This window comes from Danaus plexippus, chromosome 7, assembly GCF_018135715.1.
Source record: "Danaus plexippus chromosome 7, MEX_DaPlex, whole genome shotgun sequence".
Lineage (NCBI taxonomy): Eukaryota > Metazoa > Arthropoda > Insecta > Lepidoptera > Nymphalidae > Danaus > Danaus plexippus.
Window position 1 is genome coordinate 4,498,260 of NC_083541.1, and position 11,918 is coordinate 4,510,177.

Here is an 11,918-nt window from a genome sequence, read left to right on the forward strand (position 1 = left end):
TTTATTTCATTGTTTAGACGTTCGTTATATATTACGTGACCAGCTTAGTGTTAAAATATATATGTTGGCTTGTTATAGGGGAGAGAAGATAAAAACAATGTGAAAATTCTTAACACCTAAATCGTAGTTGAGATTTGTTTAGTTGAGTTACGGATTTATTTGTAAACTTTATATCGTTAGGTGAAGTGTAAAACTTCAAGCGGTCCATCCTACCAGGACCGCGCGTAATATACCTTATCAGGGGTGGCTCACCCGCTATGGCCGTGAGCGTAAATCTTGCCTTTACAGCCTCACCTGTCGAAGGAATAATTTACTGCCGTCTTAAAGCTTCTAAGGGAAAATCCCTAACACTTCCCAAGAAATAACTGAATAAGGCTTTCTCAATTGTACGCACAATACGACTAGCGGGGTGGCAGCTTGATAGGGAGAAATTTTAACTGAAACCTTTTCTAACGGAATAGTTACAAAATATTCACAAGTTTTATGATTAATTCAATACAAATAAATAGCAGACTACCAACACTTGTATTGAAATACAAAATCTGGGGAACAAATATACGATTATTGTAAATCAATAACTTTTATTGTAATGTTAATGTAGATACATAACTATTTTATACTATTATGCATATGAGGTCCATCGGAATCCTGATATCGATGGATAAGCAATTTGCAAGTAAAATGCGGGCGTCGGATGCATCGACAACGCTCTCGGAGATATTTTTTTTTTTTATTTCACCATAGAATTTCATACGCGGATATTGCATGCAGTTCAATTTAGGTGTTTCGTTATCATTCTGTATTGTAAAAATAAACAATTTATCTCACTTTGTTGTCGCGTAAATAGCGATGTCAATGAATTCTGTTTTTTTTTTTTCATTTATTATGGATATAAATGAATTTGAATGGCTGCAAATGAGTGCTCGTGCAACTTACGAAATAATAGGAAGAAAATATATGAGTACGTACTTACAGAGACGTAAACGTTTAAAAATGCTTAACATTTTTTCAAGTTCAGGTTCAGGCTGTTTTTGCTTCTATATTCTTGTGAAAACTGAAATAAACAATTATGCAAATTAAAATATCTTATTATAAATGAAATATATTTCGGAAAACAATTTTTTTATTCCTAGATTATTCTTCGAGGAACCGACAATTTGCCTGACTGTTTGTAATGTATTGCTTCAAAATATTTTTGCATAATTTAAATTTATTATTATAGTCAATTTTATTATTTGCTTCACAACATAATATTCTACACTATGTGTTAGTGGGAATCATAAAGCTGGAGAAATGTGATCACTATTTCAATTTTTTGACAATACATCGTTTTGATTGAAATCAAACTGTGTATAGTTAGGTATACTTTATAAAAGTAATGGTAAGTATCACTAAAAAAAATTTTAAAAGAAAAACAAAATCATTTCTATAATAAATTGAACATGAAATAATTATAATAAATGCTTATTAAAGTAAAACGATAAGTGGCTATGCGTCTGGGTGCTTTAACGTATGCGTAACTTAACGCGTCCTATGTAACTCAACCCCGTTTATTAAATAACGCAACACTAATATCAACAATTTAACACGGTTTCACAAATACGGTATACAAGATGCAACAGTCACGGAAAAACAAATATTAATTTATCATAAAACTGATTGTCGATATATTTTTATTTCTTGTTGTATAATTCTAAAAAATATTTTTTGTAATAGGAAAAAAGATTTGTCTGTTACTTTCTTTTTGTACGGCTAGATCATTTTTACTTTATCTACTTTGATATCCTTCCTTCACTAATAGGGTTAGAATTGAAAGTACTTTGCTTATATAAAATTATATAACTTTAACAAGCTGTCTTGCTTTATTTATACAAAGTTGAAAACTGATGCAAAAGTTCACAAAATTAGCAATGAACTCATCTGATCAACAAATTAATACTTACATGATAGCGTGACACATTTAAATAAATTTTTATTTTAAATTAATTCAACCATCCAAATATTGAAATACAGATAAATATCATGAAAAATAAGTGAGTTAAAATCTTTCTCAACTCCGTTAAAATAACAGTTAACTATCGATATCCGGCATTCCATCACTACAAAACATTAATATTGTATGGAACGATGAACAAGCAAATTCGAACACACTATTTTCATTCACTAGAGTTTACGGTCTAGGATTTTCAATGGAAGTGTTTGTTACCTTTTCAACGTTAATATAAACGCCGCTTATACAGCGCGGATACATTCGGTTGGTTTTATACATTCATAACTGATACGTCTCAAAATTGGATATTAATTCATTAAGAATAACCATGTCTTTGTACAAGTAAACTCTATAGTAACGCACAATATCAATATATTTAAAGTATCCCTTTTAACATCATAAGACTTGAATGATAACTTAAAACATAAGTCTTATTATTAAAATAAATAAACTTATTCGAAAGTCGAAGGAACTTAAATTTTGTTCAGTAGATTATCTTGGCTTGATATTGGCCTTATATTATAGGCACCAGTCCAACTGGCACACAGGGTCCTGACTCCGCAAACAATTCATTAGTACGTCGGATTTTGTATCGCAAGATTTATGTAAGGTTTTTGTTTCTTTTAAATTTCGTATAGCCTCTTAAGTTCTAATTTACATACGAAGAGTTGAAGTCATGAAATTTATCACTTTCATGAGATTTACATTTACATTACGTAGTATAAACTTATTTTTAATATTATCATTTCTTAATTAAACAAGACAAAAATTAATTTAGCAATATGAAAGTGTTTAAGATTGTTTCATTTAAATGTTTGCACTGGTATAACTGGTAGTTGGAATTTATTTACAAAAAACTGCTTTTAAGTTTTAAACGAATCGTCAAAAAACTCAAAGCATTTTAAAAATCCGATCAAATAATAAATGCCTCTCAACTGCATTAATATTTAAATATGAATTGCGGATACCATTTTTATCACATGTATGTATATATGTATATATATTATCAATTTTCTAAATAGTTTTCATATTAAATTTTATGCCAGAAACCTTTACTCACTCGTGTCAAATTAGATTTTGTGTTTGAGCTGCCACGCTTTAAGAGAACGCGTGCGTGATTCGTTATAATAACATTGTATGTGTCCCTCAAATATTTATTATATAAAACTACACGAAATTTATGTAAAGACTTTTAATTATAATTTACTGTTTTTATTAATATAACGTGCCAAAACGTGTGTTCATATTTGAAAAAGTTATTGCTTTATTTGCAAACATATGTACCCATAAAAAAACAAATAAATTTTTAAAGAGATATTGGATATTAAATGACACCGGAACATTTATTCCAAATATCGTAAATTATGAAATTCAATGCTAAAAATATGGTAAAAAAGTGGGGCAAATAAAGCCTCTATAAATTCTCAGCAAGTTGTCGGCAACCATGTATTTTATTTATTATATAGAGTCACTTTAGCACCTACTATTCAAACACCTATTATCTCGCAACTTACAATATCTTGCATATATCTATATAACTATGTTTATCCTTTTAACTAGGAATATAAGAAACGAACGTAGAAAACAGTAAGGGGGAATAAGTCATAAGTTAATATTTGAAAATATGACTTTTAAATGTTAAAATCATTATCATTTATGGTGATAAAATTATTTCGATATATGTAGTTTAAAATGCAAAGATTATAAATACGGAGGAGGATATTATAGAAAATTTTATAATAAAATCAAATCACAACACACTTTAACAAAATGGGTACTCGAGGAGCCTCTGAAAATATGAAGTTGTATACCTAAGTGAATGTAACGAGTACTTAAGAAAGCTTTCACGCATGAACGTAGATGTGCTAAAAAATCGGCATACGACAAAATTATGCTATGATATCTTGTGATGTATCGGTAGAATAGTTGTGGTAATTAAATTTAAGGTAACATTATGTTCAAATCATAAAGTATATAATCAAAATTATCTCGCAGGCTTTATTTGTTTGAAAGAATGTACTAATGTATTAACAAGCACAAAGATGATAGGTGATTAGCGAAGAAACTGTGCTAATTATGAAACCCCGAAATAACAATTTTGAAAGAAACAACTCATAGGTTATGTTTTGGATAAAAGCTAGTTTTATTGATTATATTTATAATATCGGAAAACCAGGCGTACGAAGGGCCTTCATTATTTCATTGTAGAATTTGAATCCAGAAGCCATACATTTCCTCTTTCATCCTGAGCACAGCAAGGGATTGAAATAGTTTTCCTGCCTCTGTGTTATTTTCCGTTTACAATCTGGATGTCTAGGAAGCAAAAATTAATTAACTTACTGAAATATTGATTTCATCAAATACGGCTTGATTCACACCTATCGTTAGATAGAATGATAGTCAAGCACTAACCAGCCGCTATTAAAAAATGACATAATTTCTTTAATATTTCTCCCAAGGAATATCTAGTCTTTTTCGGTAGTTATGTTATACTACGTGTTCTACGTGTTCTTCTACTGCGTGTTATTCACATATGTACTACTTGATAGAACAGTATGTTTGTTTTCACCAGGATCAAACATTTGTACGTCATATCCCTAAGGCTATGCTTCTCCATATAAATACATTATATTCATAATATATTTTTACTTATCACGCGACTATGAGATAATGTAATTATTCCCGGTGTCCGTATCGGGTTCGTTACTTACGTGCTTTTTAGGGCCAGTAATTAAAATCACGTCGTTGCGTATCACGGAAAACCAGACGCTGCATTAAACATCATATTCATTACGAGATCCGGTTGTTTTTATAATTATATTGAATTTTGTTGGATATTAATATTGTTGTGAGATATTTTAATATTTTATAATTAAGATACTTATCATGTAATGTGATTAATACGCTGTTCTTGCTGACACCAGATCATTTTACAAGAATCCTTTATTTAATTCTAATTTTGTGTTGCGTTAAGACTGATTTAGACTTCAGATTGCGATTAAGTTTTCAAACAACATTGGATATTCAAATGAATAACATTTATAATTATAATATTTTAAAAGGAATCCAGATTTTATTTACATCTATGAGAAACATGTCAAATACTTTAAGAATAGTACAAATACATATATAAAAAATATACATATATAAAGTAATTTGATTGTTTCGTTGATTCTTTCATTCCTAAATCAGCATTCCTAGTAATATCTATGAGATAATCGGTAAAAAATAAATCATACCAGAGAATATTTGTGTTTTAGTCTGTTATTTGAATGTAAACATCGAGGCGGATTCAAATATTTTAAAACACGCTCGCTATTTATAGTTAAAAACCGTTGAAAATTAGAATTCACACTGAAATGAATCGACAAATATAAAAGGGAAATAGAAGATATCTGAAGAAGACATCTGGCATACTTTAATTTGTTTGCAACCATTGTTACGCGAAATTAATATTCCAATTTATTCCATTTCTGTATCGAGGGTTGTAAATCAATATTTTCCGTCTCTTTCTCGATAAAACGGATCCTCGGCCTATCTTTGGAGATAGGTGTCTTGTTGCAGATTATTTACCGATACCTTAAAATACACAGCCGACGTTTTAAACCGTTTTGTATATTTAATTTATCGATTTTGAAATATGTACGTTTAAACATGAGATTTTTTACACTTACTTTATACATATTGCTAAATATTATATCTTTAAAACACGATTAGATGAAATAAAAAATATACGAAGATAAAAATAAACCAACATGAACCTAAAAAATTAATATTTTTTTATCTTAAATTAATATTTCCATGAAATAAGACAAAAAAAAAAGTGAAATTTTATAAAAAAATAATCAGTTTATATTCTATATATAAATTATTATTTAAATAACTATGCTGGAAATTACTAAAGAGATTAAAAAAATTCGAGTGTAAAAATGAATGCATTTGGTTTGCCCGAAAAACCTCCCCTAATTGACTGAAATGCGGGAGATAAGATAATTTCAAGGGGAAAAGTATTTGAAAAGTGTGATCCTTGAATAAAGCACAAGACGTTATTAATTATGACATGTTATTAATTACATAGTCATTGATTAACAAATAAAATATGTATGTTGAAATGTATATATATATTTTTTTTTTACAATATTAAACCAGGCAGCTTTAGTATACGAAAGTTTTGAATTTTGATAAAATTAAATTTAAACCACAATAATCGTCACACGAATTATATTGTGCTCATTACATCGCGTGTTTTTCGTCATTCCCGCTTCATACGACGTCTTTTAATTAAACACTTAATAAAACATGATGACATGTATTATAACAAACAAAAATTTTGCCGTTTCGTATTCATCACATAAATGTGTGACTGACAATAGCAGAGTATTAAATAATTCACAAAATTTATTTTAATCAAATAAACTGTCATACATTAAAATAAATACTTGCTTTATAAATTGCCCTAGCTAAATCATTGTACAGAATTGATCACATGGCAAATGTTGGGATGCTAACAATATATTCGCATGTTAATTACCGCTATTTACTAATTATATCATTAATAATAATCAAATTAATTATTTTTTGCCTGAAGCTCCTCTCTTTATAACAGCATTCACAGTACGCAATGATTTTCCAGCGACTGCTTTCAAATAAAAAAACCCTTTCTAAATCTATTTCCATTTATAATTAAAGAGGCAGAAATTAAATGAATATGTAGTTAGGACTTCCTTGAAAATGCTTTGAATTCGCTTTTTATTTTAATAAATACATAAGTAATTAAGAGGCATTCATCTTAGGCAGTTCACGTTAAGGAAAAGTAATTATAAGAAATGTGACGCCTCGACCGACGCTAGTACGGCGCTTTACATATTTTGATAGAAAAGATATCTTGACTTAACTTGAATAGTAAATTCATATAAATATAATATATTGCAGTTTCTTTATTTCATAAGAAAATGACATTCACAAATGAATTTTAAAATCATTATTTAATATTATAGAATAATATTTATATAAATTGAAATTCAATCTTTGTTTACTTGTTTAGTATAAGAAAAATTAATAAAAGGTAATAATATTTTACACTGCTTCTTATGTAAGATGAGATTAGAAATGTTTGTGGCATTTATTCTACTGATTTCAGCAACTCTTTCTACTAAACTCTATAGCTATAAACCATGTCTGATATTCTCACAAAGCTGTATATAATATCGTTGACCAATGTTTAGGGTTTTTTCTGGTGGAATAAAACACGCTCTAATTGTAGAAAATTTGTTTTGTTTTTTATAATTCAAATATATACATATGTATATATAAGTGAAGAAATTAATGTCAAAATTATAATACTGAAAGCAATTGCATAATACTTACTATGATAAAAATGTTACCCGTTGATTTATAGCGAATTTAGCCTTGCAGTTTGTCATAGGTAGGAAGTCTATAAAGCTTTGACGGCATCCATTTTTTACAGCAGGTTTCTCAAAACACGTAATAGGTCCGCTCTGTTAGCCCACCGCTGTCGTCGGACGTTAAAAGAAATCATAATTAATAGTCCATTCTACGCTAGTCTTAATAGAGAGCTTCCCGCTTTCAATGTTTTCTTTGCAACGTAATAAATTAATCTCCATTTCCTACTTTCCTTAGAGTAAAAAAGGACAAAACAATACAAAGGAATAAAGACTTTACTGAAATATCAACTTAGTTCTTGTGTGAGATAAGTTTCTGATAACTTTTTCCATTGTACGGATAATATTTCTTTACTTATATAAAAGTTACTGTCTTTCGTGTATGTTACAATGATGTGGCGTATATAAAATCATTAATCAGACTAAATAACAACTTCATATCAAAAATTGTTACTCGTCTTATTCGAAGAAAAATAAAAGTGATATAAAGATTATGTGAATCGTTGAAAATAAAAGTCAAAAATATATAAAACCTTATTTCAGTCAGTTCGAAACTTCAAACTATATCTTTATAGGGGATTTTGATTGTAATTTGGAATCCTCCCGACTAGTTCACCAAGAACAATCCATTAGCAGAAGTTTAAAGGACTTTTCCAATTCCAATCGAAGCTTAAGTCTAAATTATAAAGTTAAATTCATAATATATTCTGAAAGTTACAAGTGTTCGCGAACTTGTCCGTAAATCCTTTCATAACTTCCAAGAAATTACCACCTCCAGCAATTATAGTTATAATAATAATAAAATCTCTTTTTGTTATAAACACTAGCCATCAGAGTCAAAACAGCTGTTACTTCTTTATCAATCACCAACCATTCTTATAAATCTGCAAATTCATTTTTATTTTAATGTAATAATTTATATGAAAACAATCTTAGTGTGCACAAACAAACTAATTATTATCTTTAGAATATTCATAGTAATAGATTTTGCTTTGACTTTAATTTCACTGTTCATAACTCAATATTTAACAGTTATTACATCGTTTTAATGGAAAATCAAAAACATTTTCGTTCTCTGATTTTAATTTACTGTTTATATTGTTATAAAACTGGTAGTCTGACGAAGAAATCTGGAAAGTAAATTTGTAATTATCCATTGAAATTGAAATGAATGTTAGTATAAAATTGTTTATTTGAAATCAGAGAACATTTCAATAGTAATACAAAGTGCAATGTTCAGTTCTCTATAAAGGTTATGTTTCATAGCTTGTAAGGTGATCCGTTATTTGCTAAAAATATTTGCGCACCATCATTCAGCCGTATGTTACGTCATTTCAGTGCGGTGTCTTAGGAAAATAAATATATCGAAATGGAGAGAATGAACAGATTACACTGTTACTCTACAAAAAAATGTTTACTCATTAGATTGTTGTGCTGATTTTGCTATATTTTTTATCTAGGCATTTTTGTAGGACAATAAATACTTCAAACCTAGCTACCATTAGACCTTTATTCTGAAGATTAATATTGAGAGCTGGCTTATGTGAAGTGTATTTTAGACGGTGTATTAGGTAACCTCCTTTTCAGTGGCGGACAATAGTAGTGATAATAATAAATCACATGAAAAAATCCTTTCCGAGGGCAATTGCCTCTTCGCAAAAAGCTAATTTATGATATAGGTAAGAAAATATATCTTTCGCGTTGATGAAAACCCGAAAAAGCGGCTTTCAGACAATTAACTATATGTATTTCGAATTCTAACATGGTAAGCAATATTAAAAATTTGATTGCGACATACATCAATTGAGCGGACGAGTATGTACGGTATACTCGTTCTCGTATATGGAACTCATAACTTATGGGCTATTTTTGAAAAGCTCTACAATTAATCAACCTTCTATACTACAAGACTAACTTACTTTATTGCTACTAAGATTACATGTTTAAGTAGTTTAAGAATTTTTTTTTACTAATATGATCAGTTCCCTTCCAACATATTTGTATTTATGACGTGAAGCATAATTTATAAGTAAAAAAGTTACACATAATAAATTCAAGGGTTTCATTTTATTAATACACCATGAAGATTACATATTAAACCGATTGCTTATGAATTATTTAATTAAATATTTAAATTTACTTTATAAATACCAACGAGGGTCGTCACACCGATATCAACAGATAATAAGATACGTATAAATATAAAAATAAGTTTATGGCAAAATAAGTGAAGTTAAAAGTTACACAGATGATAAATGAATAAAGTTAGCAGTAAAAAGCATTAAGCATTGCTTGGTTCTATTAGGAGAATACCACTTTTATTGCTTTTTATTATGCATTTGTTTTTAGAATGTTTAAATTATGTGTAATTTAGAACTCTTTTCTATCTTTTTAAGGTTCCTTTTACCATAAACGTGTTGCTATCCCTCCCTTGTCATTCCATCTTTCGTTTGTTGTGCTGTTTTGACGAATATTAATCAAATCTCACTTATTTTTGTCTCAATTTAAAAACGTTTCAGAAAAACTTTGTATTAAAAGTAAATAAATAGGTAACCTACACTTGTAATTCAATTAAAAATTCATCACATTATTAAAAATCCAGTAAACTAATCGCAACCAGACAATGTATGACAGTTTCTTAACGGTAAAGTGTAGTATGTTTTCGTTAAGATTTTGTTGGTTACTGGCACTTTTTACTTGAAATTTATGAATAAATTACATAAATTAAACGTTTATTCTGTTCTTTCGCATTAAACACACATATTGCAAGTCATGATTTATTGGTACAATTTTTATTTATAACTACTTACCACTTAATAATACTAGGTACATTAAAAAAAGGTCTCATATATTCTTTCAAAAATTTAGACAAAAGAAACTATAGTTCTCATAACCTCTATTTTTTTTAACACTGTCGGGTAAAAAGTGTTAATATTTTTAACGCCATTGAATCCGACATTAAACTCGTTGAACGTAACTATTACAAACCAGATTAGGTTAATGGCTACATATTGCATTATGCTTGACATGAGACTTAGAAGATTATAACATACCAAATTACAGTACATAGGTATGTTAAGAGAATTGTATAATACACATTATATAGATATATAAAAATGTACATTATATATATAAATATAGAATAAGGTTTAACCTTGATTGGTGGGTAATTGTCTACCTTCCCCAGTGTCAATTACAAGAATTCAAATTACACCTCACAATTCGAGACTTCTAAGTAGTATTCATAATATTTTTTCAACTTAATGTAACAGTTTATTTTTTCTTTTGCAAAACATCAACTATAATTAAGAAGACATTTCCTTACATACATATGTCCTTTATATATATATATATATATATATATATATATATATATATATATATGTATATATATGTAATTTAAAAATATTACAACAAACACGTGGTTGTTAACCTTGCCTCTGCTTTTACTTTGAATTAAACGTTGATGTAAGTGGAATAACTATTAAATCAAGGCAAATGACAAACATGCATACATTAAATATTGTTTAAACCATTATAGTTTTATCTGTAAATATTTTTTATTCAAAATCCTTATATACTTTCCTATTTTGCTATATTTTATTATAATATAAGATTTACCTTTCAATCATTATTTCCTTCCCCATCTCTTATTTTATAACCAATTAATATATTCAGTAATGATAAATAAAAATGTGAAAGGATTCTATAATGTCACAAGTCAAGGAAAATATGAATATGAATGTATATATAAAAAAAGAAAGTAACTGTCTGTCCATATGAAGGCAGTTTAAAATTTATAGAGCAAATAGTCTATTTTAAGGCGATATAATAGAACCTCCAAGAAACGAATCCGAAGAAAACAATAAGTATTAGGTATACATAAATACGTTACATTACATCAAAGCGTGCTCCACATTAAAGGCAGTTAGATTTAGCAAACAATTCACTTGACCTGCCATTTGAAGAAAATACATCATTAACATTTGTATGCTCTGTGTGTAAATTAAATAAAAATTCCGAATTTTATGTTAAAATAAACCTAAAGTTGCCATTATATCTATTTGTCATATGTTCTTTTAATTAAAGTAATTTATACAGTCAAGACACAGTCATCATGATTTAATTGGATTTAGTGAAATTTAATTATTATTATGCCAATTAATACAATATTTTTACAATATACATTTCTTTTTATGTTTGCGTTAGCCTTGGTAGTATCCCATAGAACTAGTCATTATGAAGGCTAATTATTTAAATTAAATGAAAAAAATCGGAAGTTAAACATATGGAAACTAGTAATAAACAAGGATGGTTAACCTCAGGGACTGGATTTTTCCAAAAGTATGTTTTTCAAGTGTCCTTACTATCACCTTTTTACATATAATACGTTTATAAATTAAAATTACACCATATTAAACATTTCCATAAATAAGGCTCTTAATAATATTGTTTTTAGTTACATATAATTAAATATAAGAACAATTTATGTCTACTAAAAATTATAAATCCCAAGCAATTTTCAT

General features: G+C 28.2%; 1 long non-coding RNA gene across 1 annotated transcript; it reads right to left on the reverse strand.

The window, feature by feature from the left end:
* Nucleotides 1-561: 561 nt before the first annotated feature.
* On the reverse strand, nucleotides 562-1,581 carry LOC133318765 (uncharacterized). Its single transcript, XR_009752526.1, has 2 exons — nucleotides 970-1,581; nucleotides 562-797 (listed from the first exon to the last, which is right to left on the reverse strand). It is a non-coding gene; the product is annotated as an uncharacterized LOC133318765 (long non-coding RNA).
* Between the last annotated feature and the right edge of the window lie 10,337 nt (nucleotides 1,582-11,918).